This window comes from Vombatus ursinus, unplaced genomic scaffold (genome assembly GCF_900497805.2).
Source record: "Vombatus ursinus unplaced genomic scaffold, bare-nosed wombat genome assembly UNPS02014799.1, whole genome shotgun sequence".
Lineage (NCBI taxonomy): Eukaryota > Metazoa > Chordata > Mammalia > Diprotodontia > Vombatidae > Vombatus > Vombatus ursinus.
The window spans coordinates 37818612-37839107 of NW_020954577.1; the positions used below are offsets into that span (position 1 = coordinate 37818612).

Genomic DNA, 20496 nt, shown 5'->3' on the forward strand with positions numbered 1-20496 from the left:
TGGATGAACACAGCTGATGGAGATATCATAGAGCCAATAAAGGCTAGTTATGAAATATGAGAAAGTCTGGTCCATTTAGCAGACACCCATTTTCTGAGGGAATGCCTAGCCAAGCAAGGAGAGGCTTACCACTGGTAGGCTAGTTAGTTACATGGTGAGGAATTCTTAGCTCTGGCAAATCACTGAAAAAAGAAAATGCAAAATGGCTTTTCTGGGTCTGCGCAACTCCTTTCTTCTTCTGTAGTAATGGCATCAGAGTTACGGAGAAGGGCATAGTATGTGTTAAGAACCAGGCAGGTTTCTGAACATCCCTAAAATTAATTTAACATCTGGTACTTTAAATGAACTCCTTGTCCAGTGACCCATAAAGAGACATACTACAGGAAGAGCTGAATCATTTAATCTAGACAATCTCACTATAAATGAAAGCAGAAGACAAATGAACATTGAAATGACAAATGGTAGCTAAATGGGAGGATGGCTTAGAAATTCTCTTTGGGAAGGTAAATAAAGGTGTGGGAATAGTTAGTTTAATGGTGCATGCAATGTCACAAGAAGTGTCATTCCATGGGATTCTTGATCATATGATGACAGGGCTCATGATAAGCATTTGCAAAAACAGCACCATGAGGATGAATGAATGCAACTTATGTGTCAACATCTGTGCAGAGGATGAGGAAGGTAGTATAGATATTATAGAATAGGGATTTTTAACCTGGGGACCATGTACTTTTTTCTTTTAACATTTTGATAACTGTATTTCAATAGAATTGGATTAATTTGTAATCCTATGTATATTATTTTATGTGTTTAAAAACACTGTTCTGAGGTGTTCCTAGGCTTCATCAAACTGCTAAAAGGGTCCCTAAACCCAGAGTACTAAGAATCCCTTTTCTTGAAAAAACTAATGAAGTCCCTCCCAATTCAATGAGCAGATCCTTTGATACTCACTAACTTTAATGCAAAGGTGGTCATAGTTGAGGACAGCCAAAACACCATGTTGGAAACCATAGCTCAGGGCTAAAAAGTGAGGGCCAGCAAAGCCTTAGAGATGACACAGATATTGAATGCCTAGACATCAAATAATTTCTTGAACAAGAATGGAAAGTGTTGGAGGTGAGGAACTCTGAATTAACACCATAACACTAAATTTGTTAGAGTCTCTCAGTAAGAAAACTAAGTGGTTACCAAGAGGGGAGTCATTTTTAAATCTGTTGTCTGTAGAGTAAAAACATTTTATTGGACCTATTAAGGGTTAAAGGCAAGATTTGAGTCTCAATTTCTCTTCCTTCCAAGTTTGGGACTCATTTCCTCCATCACACTGCTTCTCTATCAGTAAACATTAAGAGAATTAAATGTTGTACTTTAAAACTAGAAAATCTGAACCAGAACAAAGAATGGGCTTTTATTAAATCACAGATATGTATTAGATATTATTTTAAATATCATACCCACCTGCTCCCAAATATTTAAAAGTGTAAAAAGCAAAAGATGCTTCACTGGATAATGGATTTGGAGTCAGAAGAAACTCAGGTTCAAACTTTGCCTGACATTTAATATCAATGTAATAATAATAGTGTTTATGCAGCATGTTATGGTTTACAAAGCACATTCCTAGCATTGTCTCATTTTATCCCCACAACCACCCTGGGAGGTAAGTGATATTATTGTCCCCATTTTACAGATGAGGAAACTGAGGTTAAGTGGTTAAGTGACTTGCCTGGGATCGCACACCTGGTAAACCTGGGTAAATAACTAAATCACTCTGAAGTTAAATTTCCTTATCTCACAGGGTTGCTATGAGGATCAAAGGAGATAACATGCTGTAAAAAATGAATAAATGATAGAGTGCTACATATCAGCTTATCATAATAATAACTGATTTCTCTCTTCTTGTACATCAAAAGAAAGTGTTTGTTTCATCAAATGTTCTACACAAGTGGAAACTGAGGTGTAAGCAGACAACCGAATAATTCAGGCCAAGAAAAAAGTCTCAGTTTGAAATCTTCATGCTGCTTGAACAGCAGGGCCCAAGTCCCCAGGTTTTGAAACACTGTTTTTTCAGTATTTTCCTTTTTTGATTTTCCCAGAATGTTTTCACCTTGGGCCATGTTTTTCTGTTGCTTCTACGAACTGTAGCCACTATATAGTCTCAGGCTCTTAAGGATCACTTAAAAGTGTCAAAGGGGGAACCACCAGCTCCCCACTTGTACTTTGGACACATGCCTTGTATTAGGAGAAAAAGACAAAGAAAATAAATTCATTTCTATGAGTACTGTTGTATTAAGAGACTTCGTAAATAGTACCACATTTTGGAATAATAAACTAATTTCCCAAAGAACTGTATTAATTACAAAATCGTTTTCAAAAAGAAATTGGGTAGAGTGACAATCGGTCTTTTAAAGTCTTTCAAATTTCTTTTAAAAGCAATCAATGGCTTCATGAACAAAGAGTATTCTTGGTCACCAGTCACATGTGGGATGAATCCCTGCTGGACCTCTGGAAGACAGCTATGTTGTAAATTTATCAAGTTAAAGTAGAAATTTCTGCCTAGTGAGGGGGAATATTTGTTTGTTCTCTTCTTGGGATGTCAAAGTGAAGTCTGGCCTTAGCCCTAGGCAAGGAGAGGGATTAGTGTGACAGATGAAATGTCACTGGGAGAAAAATCCATCAGGGAAATCCTGAGCTACGGTATACTGAGACGTGACCAATGTCTCCTAACCTCCAAACAAATCTTTCCTCCAAATGAAAGGCTGACATGAGGTAAAACCTCCTAACAATCAGAGCTCTTTGAAAGCGGAATGACCTGCCTTGGAAAGTTAATTCATTCCCTCTGTTGGGGTCATTAAACAAAGACTCCCCATTCCAATCCATCCTCCACACACGGGCCAAAGGGGCTTTCCTAACACGTAGGACTGACCATGTCACCACCTCCCACCCTACTCAACAAACTCCTGTTGCCTCTAGGAACCAATGTAAACTCTTCTCTTTAGCTTCTAAAGCCCTTCCCAACCTGGTGTCTTCCCATATTATCAGTTTTCTTATGCACTACTGACTTCAGTGCACTCTACAGTACAGACACAACGGCCTAATGGCTAATTCTCACACATGTCTCTCTAGATCCGGCCTCGCTGTCTTTGCACTGACTATCCCTTGTGCCTGGAAGGCTCTCCCTGCTCCCCCACCCCCACCCCAACTCTTCTACTTCTTAGAAGCCCTGGTTTCCTCCAAAGCTCAGCTCAAAAACCAGCTTGCTCAGGAGGCCAGGCTGGTCACCGTGGTCCCCAAGCATTGAGTGTCCTCCCTTCGGGTTTGGTTGGCGTTCAGTCATTTCAACCCCATTTGGGGTTTTCTTGGCAAAGATATTGCAATGGCTTGCCATCTCCTTCTCCAGCTCACTTGATAGTTGAGAAACTGAGGCAAACAGGGTTAAGGGACTTGCCCAGCTACTAAGTATCGGGGGTCAGATTTGAACTCATGGAAGGTGGATCTTCACTCCGGGCCCAGTACTCTATGCACTATGGCGCCACCTACTTGCACCCTTCTAAAGTTACCTCTTATCTACCTACATGCATCATGTCTATGCATATCTATCTCTGCCAATTAGGTACATGTTATCTCTGCCACTAGAATGGAAGTTCTTTGTTTTTACTCCTTCTTTGCAACGCCAGGGCCTCGTCCACAGGAAGCGCTCATTGACCAATGACCACTTGTTGCATGTGTGAATGCTGAAATGGGAGAGGCAAGATTGAGTCTGGGAAGCAGCAGCTAGCAGGCTGGCCTGACCGTCTGTAGAGTTCAGGAAAGTCAGGAGACTGAAAAAGGAAAAGTATTCCAGAAGTAGATCCTGAAGGACCTTCTAGAGTAGGCTGAGAAGTCTGAGGCTTGTCCTAGAAGAAATGACAAGCCCTGAGCAGAGGGTTGACCCTGTCACCCCTGTCCTAGTTGCATAGAGGATTGTCTGAATGGTGAAAAGAGTGAAAGTGGGAAAATCCATCTACACCAGGAGCTTATCACATGGGATCATCCATTTAGAGTGGACAGGGCTCTTCTATGCCATGGAGTTCAACCTCCTCGCTTGTACAGACAAGAACACTGAGGATTTCGGGGTATAAATGGTGAGTGTATTAAGTGCTTTGCAGACTTTAAAGTACTATATAAATGCTCATGATAATTAATGATATAGTATTACATAATATATATATAAAGGCATATATTTATAATATATCACATATAATTATATATTATATTCATGTTTTATGTTAATTTATACAAATACATTTGTATTTATATAAATATACAAGCATAAATACATTATATCTATTATTATTATTATAATACTATTATGTTGTATACTATTATATGTGTGTGTGTGTGTGTGTGTGTGTGTGTGTGTGTGTAGTTACCCAGCTAACGAGTATCTGAAGCAGGATTCTCATTCAGGTCTCTCTGACATCAACCCCAGCATGCTCTCCACTATGCCAAAAGGATGTCTCTAAACACAAACACCTCCTTTGAATAGGGGTCAAGCAAGTGACTGAAGATGACCTACCTAAACATTCCTGCAGCCATATAGTCTTGAACTCTCCCAGCTGGGAGGTGAGACAGCAGCCTACCTGCACTGGTCCCAGGACATACCCTAGAAAAGATTTTTTGAGTAAATCTCTGACATTGATGTCAGGAAAACCCTTGGGTTTTGCCTCTTTTTACTGCAAGTAAATTGCAAACAGGAGAAAAAAACTAACAGCATTGCTAATTGAGGGTTCTTCTTAATTGCTTTACAATTATTGAGGTTTATTGCACTAAGTTCATCCATCCACTCCACTTAGCCATTGAATTGACCTTCATCCAGGGCACCATGGATACTGTCGGAACATCTAGCATCCTTCTGAGGAGCTTCTGCTTTATTAACCAGCCTCTTGAGGAGCTGAACACAGTATTGATTTTTTAAAAGCTTCCTTCTCTTATATTTGGGTCATCTAAAATCCAGTAAACTCAACATTTACTGACTATTATCTAACAAGCACATTTTTGATCTGAGCATTTCATATGAATCAGGGCTTGTGTGGAACAAAAGGAAAAGAAACACTTGGTTTTTGAGGCCTTTACCAGATAAAGCTCCCACCTTCATTTCACTTAGCCTCCCTGGACCTCAATTTCCTTATTTATAAAATGAGAAGGTTATACTGGATGACTTCTGAGGTCCCAATCAGCTATAGGACTATAATCCCACCTTAAAAGGATTATTTGTAAAACAGCATAAAACCCATCTATTCTTTCCCCCTCTCTTTCCTCTCCTTCTTAACCCCATCAATTCTTGCCAAGGAGCCATGACAAAATGCAAATTACAGTTTGAGATAATGATTAAAATTCTTCCCTACATCACTGACACTGAGAGGCAAGATAAGATTTTGGCAGCAAGGGAGGGGGGAGGCACCAGATGGCTTCCATCTGGATCCCCATTGATTGTATAATTAAAACCCACCTCCCATTATCAGAATGGTAGGTGATAGACAGTTAGAAGATGAGTACCCTCCATGTTTTAAAGAAGCCTCCTCTCCCTGTCCCAACCACAGACGTATAAATATTAATGAATGCAATCTGCTTCTAAGCAGATTTAGCATGAACTTTTAGCAACCCTCCCTTGACAACTTCCTCCCTTACAAGAGGATTCAGTTTCTATGTTCTCTGACAAAAATAGCAGCCCCGACACTTGGGTTCAATTTGTGATTGAGGAAAGCCTTTTGCTTCCAGTCAGTAAACCAGTCACCTAAGTTTATGTCATCTGAGTGTCCCTTATAACCATAAAAGGTTGGACTTGAATCCCAGAAATTCCGAGTTGGAAGGGTCTTCAGCCATCTAGTGCAACCGAACACGAACGTCCTCTGCCACGTACCTAATAAGATATCATCTTGTCTTTATGTGAAGATCTTCAATGAGGAGGCATCCACTAACTCTGAAGGTATCCCATGCACTTCTGGATTCCTCGAATTGGTAGGAAGTTTTCCTTAAGTCAAAGCAAACTTGGCCTCTTTGTAACCTCCATTCCTTGCTCCTGGGATCAAAAAGAACAAGTCTGATTTATGACAGTCTTTCAAAAACTTGCCAATGGTTCTGTGATCCAGAAAACTAGGGAGAAGGAGCACACTTAAGAGAAGACAAAGGTGATGCCAGTGACTGATATTCACGGTCCACAGGTGCCTGCTGGGTTTGATGTTCTGGGATTATTAGCCCCCAGGGCTCTAGAAGCTACACTATCTTCAGTTCCTGAAGTCTGTCTTGCAAACTGGTGGAGAATCCAATCCAGGCTTCAATCTGGAATACTCTCTCTTCTTGCCCTACTTTCAGTAAGAAGAGTTTCAATTCCATCTCTAGTTGATTAACTTTCAGTATTCGGAAACATTCCAACCCCTCTCCCCCCTCAAGGAAATCTTGCTCTGGGAGCTTTTCACCACTAAAGTCTCCCTACAGATCAAAGTGGTCAAAATTTCAAAGTGGGAAAATGTCAAAGAAATCCAAAGAACAAATTTAAAATTCAAACCACCCCTCCAGACTCAACACTGCATGTTACTGGAAGGATTTCATCTATTCTGTTTCTCTTTGACATGTGTCATCCTGTGTCTTAGACTACTTACCACCTATTTATAGAGATGAGTTACTGAGAAATAATAATCGTTCATCTTCCTAGAAGGTTTTGAGTGACAGAGCAGTTGTGGGCAATGTTGTACAGTGGAAAGGACAATGAGTCTCAAGTCAAGAGGCCCTCAGCTCTCCCAGTCCTGCCCTACTCTCACTACCCATGGGTCTGAGCAAGTGATTTAATCTCCCCTGGGCTTCAGTTACCTTGTCTGTTAAATGAGGGGATTAGCCTAGATAGGGCCTGTGGTCAGTTATAGGTCTGGTCCCACGATCTTATAACAAAGATGAACATGCATTCAGATGATCAGATGGATAATAACACAGAAGGAATAGCTTAGAGTAAATATGAATAAATGAAGGAGGGAAAGGGTTTCCATTTTGTTTCTGCTTTCTTTATCCATAATTATCTTCAGATTGGAAAAAGTAGAAGAAACACGGGTAAGAGGGAATCAAAAAGAGACTTTGATTTGAATCCAAAGTAGCTGAGAAGGTAGAAATGACCTAGATATTTTAAATGAAATCAAGTCCCCAAACCAAAACAATATGTCCAGAGTGCTGAAAGGACTTGCCAATGTGATTAAAGATCTTTGGGAAATCATGAAGGATGGAAAAGGATTGGAAGACTCAAGCTGGACAGATGTTCTGATTTTCAAAAGAGGGGAGAAATAGATATCAAAACTAGACATCAATGAAGATCGATTCTGATTCCCGGCAAAATTTTAGAAGTGAATCTTAAATGAGTGGTTTGTAAGCACAGATAAAATAAAGTGTGCTTGCTAGGAAACAGCATAGGTTCACCAAGAACAGATGATGATGAATTAATCTCATTTCCTTTATTGATCAGTGTTACTAGAATGGTGGGAGCTAGGTAGTACAGCGGATAGAGCACTGGGCTTGGAATTAGGAAGACTCATCTTTATGCATTCAAATCCAGCCTCAGGCACATACTACCTATGTGACCCTGGGCAAGTCACTTAACCCTGTTTGCTTTGGTGTCCTCATCTGTAAGATGAGCCAGAGAAGGAAATGCCAAACAGCTCCAGTATCTTGGCCAAGAAAACCCCAAATGGGGTCACAAAGAGTCAGACAAGATGGAAACAACTCAACAGCAACAACTTCTATATTGGTGGATGAAAGAGTACATTTCGTTAAGACATTTTATAAAATTTATTATGATATATTTGTGGAGAGGAGAGAAAAAAGTAAAGTTAAATAGACTGGTATTTTGTTGAATAACCCTACCTACTGTGAACAAAAAAAACCCCACAAGTCCAACTTGTTCAAGGCCTCCTGCATACCCTGAGTCCAGTATGGCAATGCAAGGAGACATGTTAAGTTGGCTTCGGGGCAACATTATGAGTGTTACTTAATGGGGCAATGTCCACATGGAGAGAGATAGATATCTTGTGGCTGGATGCAGTACTCCATCATGTTTTTAGTCAATAATCTGGCCATAAAAGTTTGGAGCAGGTAGCTGATAAAATGGGTACCAGAGACAAAAATGTTAAAAATCTGATACTGTGGACATAAACTAAAAGATCACACTACTGATGCTTACTACTTATGTAATCTTAAGCAAATCACAACCTTCCTGGGCCTCATTTTCCTCATTTGTTAAATGATAGTGTTGGACTAAATGACATCGGAGATTCATTCACTCTCTAGATCTGTGATCCTTTGAGCTTATGGTCCCCGAAGAGCAAGTCTAACAGGTATGAATTCAAAGTCTTGCATTTAGAATGAAAAAAAAAATCACTTTCAAAAGTCAGAGATGGAGGAGAACAGACCTGACAGAATTTCGTGTGGAAAATATGGGAGTTGAGTTGATTAAAACCTTAAAATGAGTGAACAGTTATGATTTGGCTGCTATAAAAGCTAATGGAACCTTAGGTTGCATAAATAGAAATATAAAGTCAAGATCAAGGATTATCTCTATAGATTTGTGAACTGTACTATAATAGGGACATGGAGAAGCTGAGAAGCAGTGTAGGGAAAGGATAGAAAACCATGACCATTTGGGTTCAAGTCCTATCTATGACACATAACAGACTGCTTTACTGTGGGTCAGCCTTATCACTGTTCAGTGCCCCCTGGCAACTCTGTCAGACAATCTCATTGCAGAGAAGATGCTGACCTGCAAAGGTAAAATGAGTTTCCTCACTGGGAATTCCCTGTGCCAATGCAATCAGAGGTCCAACCCCTGTCCCTATGCCTGTTGGGAAACTACAGTCCATTCAAAGGATGGTGACCAGAATGATGACAGGTCTGGAAACCATGTCATATAAAGAACTGAGGAACAGTTGAAGGAATTGAGGGTAGAGGACAGAAGATTTAGGGAGAAGACATGAAACTGTCTTTTAATATTTAAAAGGTGATTCTGTAGACACCTGCTTGAATGTTGTGTTATTTTTGCCCCAGAAGGCAGAATTATATGGGTAGCAATGACTAGACAGCAGATTTTGCCTCATGGAAAATACAAGCAAACAATTGGAGCTGTCCAACAATGGAATAGGTTGCCCTGAAAAGTAACATGGTCCTTCTTGCTAGACAATATTCAAGAAGAAGATGGATTTTACCATCTGTCAAGAGATGTTGTTGGCTGGATATCAAACAAGGGTTTGAAATAAAGGCGAGGCCCCTTTGAGCTCTATACTCTAGCTTATTTGAGAGATATTTGATACCCCAATCATTCTCTATCTTCTGTTTGTGTTCTTCCCAGTCAGTCAATACGCATTTACTAACTACCTACTACGTGTCAAACACCATGCTAAGCACTGGAGATGTAAAGAAAGGGGAAAAAATACACAGACCAAAAAAAACCTATTCCCTGCCCTTAAGGAGCTCACAGTCTAATGGGAGAGACAACATACAAACAACCATGAACAAACAAGTTATATACTGGTTAACTTGGAGATAATCAACAGCAGAAAGGTACTAGTTAAAGAAAACATAACCTTTATTCCTGTACAGTGGCTGCTTTCTATGACCATGCTACTGCAATCTCATTTTCCCATTTAATGTCTAGTATAGCCTAGAGGGGACAACGATAAAGCTTAAACACCATACTTGGGGAGGAGGAGGAATGAATTCTAATCTCTCTGCTGCCACTAGTAGTATAACCTAGGTAACTAGTGGTATCACCTCTCAAGCCTCAGTTTCCTCTTCTATAAAATGTAAAACTTGGACCGTTTGGCCCTAAAGTCCCTTCTGGCTCTTGAATCCAAATTCCACATGTCCACAGTTTGTAGCCTACATAATATAATAAATACCCTTTGATTTTATCTTGTTCTTCCTGAAGTTTAAACTGTAGCTACTCTCTGATTAAGTCCTCTTCATGCCAGCTGCCCCAAGGTTATCTTTTCTCTGGGTACTTATTAACTAGACAGGCACAAATTCCATGATTTAGACAAAAAAAAATTGGCTGTAATGAAAAACTATTTAAAAGAAACATTGAATGATAGAGAGCTGATCTCAGAATTAGGAAAAGCTGGGTTCAAGTTCTGTCTTTGACACACATCAGTTATGTGGCCATGAACCTCTAAACGTCACAGGAAAAACTCTGACTATAAAATCACAAGTCTGGACGCCCCATGCCCTAAACACATTAGCCAAATGCATTGTTTTCAAAGGACAGTATGTTCCAACCTTGCTGCTTGCTCAACGCAAAGACACCTCTTTCATCAAAAGGGTTGACCTGCCATCTTCCTCAAACTTTCTAACCAGTCCTTATCTTCCCCCAACTGGCAGGATATTACCTTGTGGCTAAATGATATAGATAACAATTCTGAGAAATAAGACAGCACTGGTTAAAATAGAATCAAAAGTGCCATTCAAACCAAATCTTCTCTTTCCTGGCTTGACTTCCCTGACTTGTTTGAGGACACAATGCTTGTTAAACTGCTTGGGAAAAAAACAACAAAAAAAAATCTATGGAAATTCAAAAAATCATCAGTATTTGAGCTAGGAGACTATGGACTGGCTTCTCTTGTGGCAGCCCCCATTCAACTACCCAACCCTCCAACAGGGCTGTACACCACACCATGAGGTTATCCCCAAGAAGTGGCATTGTTGAACACATCCCTTACTCCATTTAACTGAAAAGCAAACAATATCTTACTTTACCACTGCCAAAGGAAAAGGCCAAAAACATCACTACCAAAGGCTTAAGGGAGCAGCAATGCAAAGAATGGAGAACGGGAAAAATCCAAAATGTTCATCTAGCAACTGCCTTACTCTACATTTGGGAAGAACAAAGAACAGAAATTTTCCCCAAGGTCTTCCTTTGATCTTTCATCACGGTGAGGAGATGACCCTGCATTCTTCAAGGTTGTCAGATTCATGCATGCTCCAACTTGATCTACCAAACTGTGTAGGATCCAAATGTAGGTTTGGTGCCAGACTGTATATGTCACAATATTAAGAGGAGTATAGATTTAGAATAGGACAGCTAGGTGGCTCAGTGGATAGAAAGCTGGGACTGGAATCAGGAAGACCTGAGTTGAAATCTGGCCTCTGATACTTACTAGCTATGTGACCCTGGGCAAGTTACTTCACCCTGTTTGCCTCAGTTTCGTCATCTGTAAAATGAGCTAGAGAAGGAAATGGAAAACCACCCCAGTATCTTTACCAAGAAAACCCCAAAAGGGGTCATGAAGAGTCAGATGCAACTGAATACAACTCAACAACAACAACAAATGTGGAAATATATTTTGCATGACTTCATATGTATAAAGGGTATGTATCCTATTTCTTGCCTTCTCAGTGGGTCAGGGAAGGGTGGAAGAAGGGAGAGAATTTGTAACTGAAAAGTTAAAAAGAAAATTTCAAACCAACCAGATATATTGCTGGCCATCTAGTCCAACTGTCTAGTTTTATGGATGAGGAAAATGGAGGCACAAAGTCACACAAGTAGTAAGTGGGAGGGACTAAGAGGCCATTGAATTCAATGAGTCACTTCTTTGTACAGAGGAGGAAACTGAGGCCTGTGGGAGAGACTTGCCCAGGGTCACACAGGTATCATCAAAGGCAAAATCTGAACCCAGATCTTCTCATCCCAGAGCCAATGCTGTTCCCATTGTATCAGGATACTGTTTTAATTACTATTTGTAGAGTATATGAAATTCTACTGGCACAACTAGGACTTTAGGAGTGGAGGCAGGCGCAACCTCAACTAGGAAAGAATAAAGAGATTTTGGTGGTGAGACGGTGACAGGGTAGACACTGATGGGTCAGGGAGAGGGGGCGGCGTCAGGGAGACAATCCAACGCCTGTCTGAGGAAAATCGAGGAAAGAGATGAGAATGGAGCCTGGGCACAGAGATCACAACGGAGAGCCCACGAAAGCCAGGCAAAAGGAGAGAGGATGCTATTTTCTATGCCAAAAGGGGAAGGAGTGAGGTAGGGAGAGAGAAAACAAATATAGAGCAAATGCTTAGCAGCAATGAAAAGCCATCAATGGTATGGCAGGAGACTGAATGAGTCACAGACAAGAAAGTAAGCCCCAGCAAGATAATTGGAGAACTGTGCCCGCTTTAACAGTGGGATTGTGTGTGCAAGTCCAGGGGCCTGAAGGGAAGCCTTGGCACATCTTATAAACGCACAACAATAAACAAGTCCAGCTTTGATATGTGTGGCGGCTCTGCCGGCCTGAGTCACAGCTTCGGAACAAGTCATCTTTCTTGAATGATTTGATGTTTTTAGGGTTGAAAGGGGAGGTTTTTCTGCTCCAATAAATAGGGAGAGAAGGACATGCGATTAGTTTCCTTTCGCTTCTCTTTGCGCCCCGATGCCACTTGTGATGACAGTTAGCATCTTCTTCAGAGCCAATTGTCTGAGGCGTGGGCATCTTACCCTGTGGCGCTCTTATCGACAGCTCGAGGGATGCTGCTTACTGCTCAGGCCTTCCGTCAATGTGGAGTCAACATCCCAGAGAACAAGCTAGAGCATCTTCCTTCCTCGAGTTTTGTTTCAGCTGCAGCTGCATCCCTGTGCCTGGCAGAGTGGCAGCTCTGTTTTCTGGTCTGCTCTTGGTGGGATATCTTTGTTGAAGCTCTGCCCTTTCTAATGTAAGCACCAGCGTGCCAATGCTACAGAAATGCACAAACAAGGAGGATGAGGCCAGGTCCCAACTTTGGTTCAGTTTTTCTGCTCATAGATTTACCAGCCTCTGCCTCTCCCTACCTCTGGAGGCAAAAAGATGGCTGAAATGATTGAAATTATCCCCGACTCTCTTTAAAGCAATCAGACATGGATAGAATCTGTCTATTCATAAGCCAATCAACTACACGTGTCTCAGACCCTTCTTTCTCTAGGGAAGGGAATAGGCATTTATTAAGTGCCTACCATGTGCTAGGTACTGTGTTAAGCCCTTTATAAACATTATCTCATTTTATCTCTACTTAGGGGGACTCTGTGTAGTTAACAGAACCCTGAATGGGGAGACAAGAAGAACCAGGTAGCTCTGGGAAAATCATTTAACCTCTCTGAACCTCAGTTTCCTCCTTTGTAAAATGAGGATGATTATAACACCCATATTAGCTACCTCAAATGACCCAGATGAGATAATGTATGTAAACTGCTTTGCAAACATTTAGGCTTTGTATAAGTAGTAATTGTTATTATGGTGTCCCAAAGAAGTAACCCACTAGAATTTGTAACCTAAACAAACCTTTCAGGTCCAAATATAGGGGCCTGGGTCAGGGGGGAGGAGTTTTTTTTTTCCAGGGCTGGGGAGAGGGGTGAGGTAGAAAGAAAGCAGGAGACAGTCAAGCCTACAACCCAATTTATAAGGAAATATGCAATTCAAATAAAGACAACCAAAGTTCCAGGGGTGGGGAACCTGCGGCCTCAAGGCCACCCGTGACCTTCTAGGTCCTTGGGTTCGGCCTTTTGACTGAGTCCAAGTTTTATAGAACAAATCTTTTTATTAAGGGGATTTGTTCTGTGAAGTTTGGATTCTGTCAAAAGGCCACACTTAAAGAACTAGAGGGCCACATGTGGCCTTGAGGCCTTTCCCCACCCCTGTTGCAAAGTTTCATAGTAGGATCTAAGGCCACAAAGAGAAAAATTGAAAGAGTTTGCCCTTAAGAAGCTTACATTCTACTAGAACAGAGGTTCCTAAACTTATTTAGCCTATTGCCCCCTTTAAAAAAATTACTCAGTGCCCCCCTGGAAATCTACTTTTTTTAACCCTTTAACATTTTTTAAAATTTGCATCATTTAAAAAAATAATTTTTTTAAAAAAAGATGCATCTTAAATTCAATAATTTATTGTAAATTTGTTTTTTCCCTGCATTGAAATTTTGATGATGCAATATTATGTCACGTAACTGCATAGTATCATATTGTAAAGAAGTTATTACATGCACACATTGCTGCCAATGGATGCTAAACTTCCCAATAGCTCACAACACGCTCACCTGCCAACACTTGCTTGTTAAGACCTGTTTGCGGACTTGACCACTGATTGGTTACAACTTGCATTTTGTGTGTTTATTTGGAAAATAATGTAATCAATATAACTTAAACTGTTACACAACATATGAAACATGTATGAACGATTTTTCACAATTTCTTCTCCTCTTTCCTTATGCTTCCTCATCCCCCTTATTTTTATTCAACACTCTCCAATTGCACCCAAGGCTACTCCTGCCCCCTGGATTGTTCCAGCACCCCCTTGTGGGCAGTATCACCCACTCTGGGAACCTCTGAGGGAGGAGGAAATAATGGATCATGTATACAGGTGCTAATTTCCTTGGGGTACAAGGAAAATTAACTGCTGTTTCCATTAAGAATTTGCTCCCTAATAGTATTCTTTAAAGTCTCTTTCTTAAAACCCCTTCTAAGAAGTACTTTAAAGTTTATGGTTATGATGATGTCATAGCTACATTTCTCTTACACTCTGTGAATTCAGGTACGCTGTCAAATCAGTTCAGTAAATTATAAACATCTTGACACGTGGGTCCGTCTTATTTATTTTGCATCTTCACCAGATCCTTGTGTAAAATAATAAAAATTACTCAAAATTCTATGGTAACTTAAGGTTTATACCCCTGAGAAATAGATACAACAAATATTAAAATATCCACATTTTACAGATGGAAAAACTAAGGCTTTCCAGAGGGGAAGTGGCTTATCGTTACATAAGATTTTTAAGACTCAAAGCTAGGATTTGAACCCAAGTATATTGACTAAATATCTGGTACTCTGCTACAGAGACTTATTATGTATTTAATATATGCTTGCAGGATAAATTAATTAATGAAATTAGCCAACAATATTCAGCCATTATTTATTACTTGCTCAGTGTGTGCACTGTACTGTTTGGGAAACAAAGAAATTTGAGGTTCAAGTCCAATCCCATGTTCCTTATACAGCCTCACTTGACCAGACCAGCCTCACCCAGCCTGGCTCACATGGACCTCTGCCTTCTCTCAACTCCAATGTCACCTAACGTCTACACTATCTTGCTTGGCATTTGTGCCTTACATTTTTAGTCATCCTTTCATGGACACATATCTCTTCCCTCCAATTAGACAATAAGCTCCCCAAGGGCAGGGACTGGTTCTTATTCCCCTTTAACTCCTTCACAGTACAGTCCCTTAGACCAAGCAGGCATTCAGAAAATACCAACCAACTAGCTGTTTGACAGTGTATGGTTTCTACCATCAAAAAGTTTACAATCTAGTTGTAGAGTCAAGACAAAGATAGGGAATCTTCACAAGAGCCCTAATTGAGTAGGTTGGGAGTAGGGGCATTAAAAAATAAATAAATCCATTTTACAGGCAGGGAAAGGTGTTAGTAATAGGCCCTAAAAAGTACCACTGAGGACAAGCAACTATTCATTACTCATTCAGACAGTGGCAATTAACTTCTCACTGTTCATTACTAACCTATAAAAATAACCAATCAGTCAACAATTATCTATTAACTATCTATTCCGTGATACAAAGGGAAATATAATGATAATAGCTAATATTTATATAGCCCTTTGAAGGCTTGCAAGGCTCCTGGGTACATGAAGGCAAAAATAATAGGAAGAATACTAGCTGACACTTAGATAGCTAACGTGCAAGGTTTCCAAGGCCCCTCAAGTAGATTGGACCATTTAGAGTTCTGAATGTTGAAGGTTAGCAAAGACCTGGATTTGATGGCTTTAAAAGTCCCTTCCAACTCTAAATCTATGATCTGGTTATCTCATGTGTTCCTCACAACAGCCTTGGGAAGTAGATGCTATTATCATTCCCATTTACAGATGGGGAAACTGAGGCAGAGAGAAGTCACGTGACTTGCCCAGGGTCACATGGCTAGGAAGTGTCTCAAGTTGAGTTTAAACTTGGGTTTTCCTAACTCCAGGCCCAGCATTGCATTCCTTCCCTCTGAAAGGTGAGCTACAGCTGTCTTTTAGTTGGGTGGTTATTTAATATTCATTCATCTCACTTTGGTGCCTCAAAAATGAAGCAGTCATTCCCCTTGAGAAGCTTATTTAGAGGAGACAATATGTCCATTTTTAAAAGTGCATACACAATAAATACAAGGTAGTAATATTGCATATTGTATGATAAAAAATAATAAAGTAAAGGCCGCTGGATTTTAATCCAAATCCAATGCCTGGGATTTCCTTGTTTACGAATCACTCTTCAAACCCATAATAAGATTATTGCTCATTTATAATAAAAACATGTAGCGTTAGAGACACGGAGGGACAATGGAGTTTCCTTGAATTCCTAGTTAGTGGCCTTGGGCCTTAGGGTCAGCAATAATAACAATGATGACTACCATTTATGTGGCACCTTAAAGTTTATAAGGGCAGTTAGGTGGCGCCATAGTGCATAGAGTGCTGGGTCTGGAGTCAAGAAGACTCATCTTCCTGAGTTCAAATCTAATCTCAGACACTTATTATCTATGTGATCCTGGGCAAGTCACTTAATCCTGTTGGCCTTCATTTCCTCATCTGTAAAATGAGCTGGAGAAGGAAATGGCAAACCACTCCAGTATCTCTGCCAAGAACTGCCCCCCCCCAAAAAAAAGAGTCACAGTCAGACATAACTGAACAACAGAGATTTGTAAAGCACTGTGTTGTCTCATGTGAGGCTTACTACAAGCTGGGGAAGTATTATTTATACCCACTTTGCAAAGTGGGAATCTGAAGCCCAGAGACGTTAAGACATTTGCCAATGATCACCAGTTAGTAAGCGTCTAAGGTTGGATTTGAACTCAGGTCTTCACATTCACAAGCTTATCCACTGTGCCGCTTTACCAGCTGCCTTTTGTAGAAGCAAAGCCCATCATTTGGTAAAAGGGTCTAAAAGTTACATTTTTGCCTCAACCTGACATGGTTGTTAACAGTCAAGGTATTGTCCCATAAGTGTATTCTTTAAAACAGTTTTCTTAAAAGCCTGTCTTTCTAAGAAATGCTTCCAAGCTTCCAATACAAATGTCATAGCTCCATTTCTATTCTGCTGCCCTCCCTATAAGAAGTCAGTCACTACTGGGTTTTTTTAAAAATCCATTCTTCTTTATCCACAGGTGCTGTTATTATGCAAATGTTACATCTGTGTGTAACTCAAATAAGTATTTTATTGCAATTAAGACATGAAAACTTTTCACGAATTATTATTCTTCAATTATATGAAGCAATTACATTTCATAAAATGCTGCAGCTTTCTTAAAGTTTAAAATTTTTAAATTATTTTTTCCTTTTCAGTTTTTATAATTAAAAATTAATCCATAAAGAAGACAGAACAGAGGGAATAAGCATTTGTAAAGCACCTATTATGGGCCAGACATCATGCTAGTGTTTTACAAATATTATCTTACTTGATCCTCACAACAACCCTATGAGGCAGGTGCAGTTAACATCTTCATTTTACAATTCAGGAAACTGAGGCAGACAAAGTTTAAATAACTTGCCCAGGGTCACACAGCTAAGAAGTATCTCAGACTGGGTTAGAACTCACATTTCCCTGATTCCAAGCCCAGCGCTCTAACCACTGAGCAACCCAGCTGCTTCTAGAGCAAGACTAAGAATCAGGAAGACCCATGTTCACTTCCTGCCTCTGGGGAATGAGGTGTGGGTTGTCAGACTTGGCTAACCAATCACCAACTTAACTATACATCTTCGGTACAAGGAGAAATTGGGGATGGATGAAAAGGGAATTATCAGAAAGTGACAGTGATTTTTTTTTAAAGTAGCAATAAGACATTTATGTTGTTGTTATTTTTAATCCTGCCTCTGACGCTACTGGTTGTGAAACTGTCACTCTCAGTCTTGGTTTTCTCATCTGTAAAATCGGCATTTAAATACCTAGAATAACTACCCCACGGGGTTGTCGGGCTTAAATGAGACAACTTATCAAAAGTGCTTTACAAGAAAAGAATGTCCGTCATTGTTAAGAAATGTATCCCTTTGACAATTTTCAAATGAGAATGAGAGTTTCCTACTTAATTGAAAATTCAGATGAGGAAAAAAATTTTCAGGACATCATAATTACAGCTACTCACTGTGTATTATTACTGTAAAATTGCAATGATGTGATCTTAGCAAACCAGGCTCCTCTTTGAGGGCACCTGAGGTATGATTCATCAAAGGTCAGAACATGGAAAAATGGGCAGGGTGGATCAGCTTGACCTATCTTGGTCATTCACCTAGTTTGAGAAATGCTCATCATCTCTAGTGAGCCAATAAGCTTTGGGCTCATAGCATCCCTCCCTGGCAGACCAAGAACATAAGTGATAGCCCAAAAGAAAACTTAGGCTTTGAAAAAGGAAGACCCAGAGTCCTCTGGAAGATAGATGGAGCCAGTGTGACTCACACAGGCTCCAGGGAAAGACAGGATTTAATATAAAAAAAACACCCCAGAGCCACTGGTAAGAGTCAGCTTGGCTGACAAAGAGGAGCCTTTGTCATTTACTCCTAGGCTCAAAGTTCAAAAACTGACTTAGTAAATATAATTCAGACAAACTGAAGAGAATAGAGATAAACAGCTCAAGGATAAGAGCATTACTTTTAGAGGTCACAGTCACAGAGACCTCCAAAATGAAGAAAGGTAATCAGATGATTTCCTAATGACCAGGAGTCTAACGAGGAAATTGCCCTTCTCGATGGGGGCCAAAGGACTGAGGGTTACCTACGATAGAAATGATGAGCAGCTAGGACTCGGAAAGAAAGATGTTGGCCCCACAAACACTGATAAAAGTAGGAGACACATTCTGCGAAGTACTGAACATCCCACCTGTTCTGGAAGTGATGCCAACTTTCTTCTACCTTGGACTCAAAGTTTGAAGAACTGTGGTCAGTCAGCACAGAGGTCAGTTCTAAAACCCATATTCAGCAGGGCTCTTTCTCATCTGTAAGAAGGAGGAAGGAACATCTTCATTTCTCACATGATCCTGTTTGTACTCGAATTGTTTTCGTTTGCCTTCGTTTTTCCTTAAAAAGACTCCTTTAACCATTTGTGGATTTGTCTGGGACAGTGTTTTCTCGATGATCATTTGCAGAGCCTGTGACATCATCAGAGTTTGGTGGGAAATTTGTGATTCTAGTGATAATTTCTTCTAAAAGAGTCAATGCATAGTTCTATATGAACCCAAAAGCTAAATTAATATAAATCTAACTTTAAAATTAAAGCATTACACTTGGCGATTATTTGTCGTGAAAGGGCATTCTTTTCCCTATTTTGCTCCCAAATTTTCTTGATTCTTGTCCTTTATCCCAAAAGCATTCCATACCTCAAAAATCCCCAAACCAACATTTGCAGATTTCATTAATACATTAGAGTTCCCAAAGGATTCCATGTTTGAATTCATTTAAGATGTGAATGTTGACCTATAGGAAGCAGTAGATACAGCTATACTTTGGTGTGTCTAGATGGGGATATGCACCCCCCAGTGGCCAAAACTAATGGTGGCAGTAAGGGGAGTAGCTCCAGAGCCAAGGGGAACTCCAGAGCTGTGAAAGGATGGAAATGGGAAATCAGGAAGACTAGTCAGAGTTGGCTGTGGGCACTCACTTTTCTGTTTGAGCCTTGACTTGACATAATCATATGTAAATGTTAATTGAGCACTGCACCAGGAAAGTTTTTTTAAATTAATATTTTGAGGATGACTAGCATATTTAATGGAGGTAGAAACAGAATGCCGGGTGTGGTAGTACACATCTATAGTCCCTACTAGTGGGGAGGCTGAGGCTGATGGACTACTTGAGTTCCAGGGTTCTGGTCTAGAGTAGGGCTAGCACCTCCACACTAAATCTGGCATCAAATATGGTGGTTTGGTGGAGGGGGGTGGGGTGGGACCCATACTGCTTAAGGGAGAAAGAGAAGGCAAGGCAAGGGAAGAGAAGGCAAGGGAAGGGAGGAGAAGGGAAGGAAGGAAGAGATGAGAAGGGAGGGGAAAGCAAGGGAAGGGAAGGGAAAGGAAGGGAAGGGGAAAGAAGGGGATCTGAGGATCAGAAGAGACTTAACAAAAGACATGCAAGAATGAAGCAGTCAAGATTAAAAACCAGGTCCCCTGGCTCCAAATCTGCTCCTAGTGACCAATAAATCATGTAACTGATAAATCTGATAGACCTGTGGGCTTCCTGAAAGGGCGAAAATTGCCCGGCTCAGCTCTGCCCTATTTAGAGAGACATTTAGGGCCATTAAAAACCATTAAGACTATTAGCTCGGATTTAAGTTAAGCAGAAGGAACAAATCCCCGAACAAATACCGAGTAGAATTAGTCTTACTCCTCCCTCCTTTCTTCCTTCCTTCCTTCCTTCCTTCCTTCCTTCCTTCCTTCCTTCCTTCCTTCCTTCCTTCCTTCCTTCCTTCCTTTCTTTCTTTCTTTCTTTCTTTCTTTCTTTCTTTCTTTCTTTCTT

General features: G+C 40.4%; 1 protein-coding gene across 5 annotated transcripts in view; it reads right to left on the minus strand.

Moving 5' to 3' along the window:
• Positions 1–20496, minus strand: part of THRB (thyroid hormone receptor beta) — a 391398-nt gene that overhangs the window by 281949 nt on the left and 88953 nt on the right. The window contains exons 1-2 of one of the 5 annotated variants that reach the window (XM_027871971.1): positions 5897–5966; positions 4553–4639 (exon numbers count right to left, since the gene is read on the minus strand). The exons of the other annotated variants lie outside the window; for them this stretch is intronic. The gene's annotated coding sequence lies outside the window, so the exon portion shown is untranslated. Of the gene's footprint in view, positions 1–4552; positions 4640–5896; positions 5967–20496 lie in introns of those variants that run through there. 5 annotated transcript variants of the gene reach the window in all.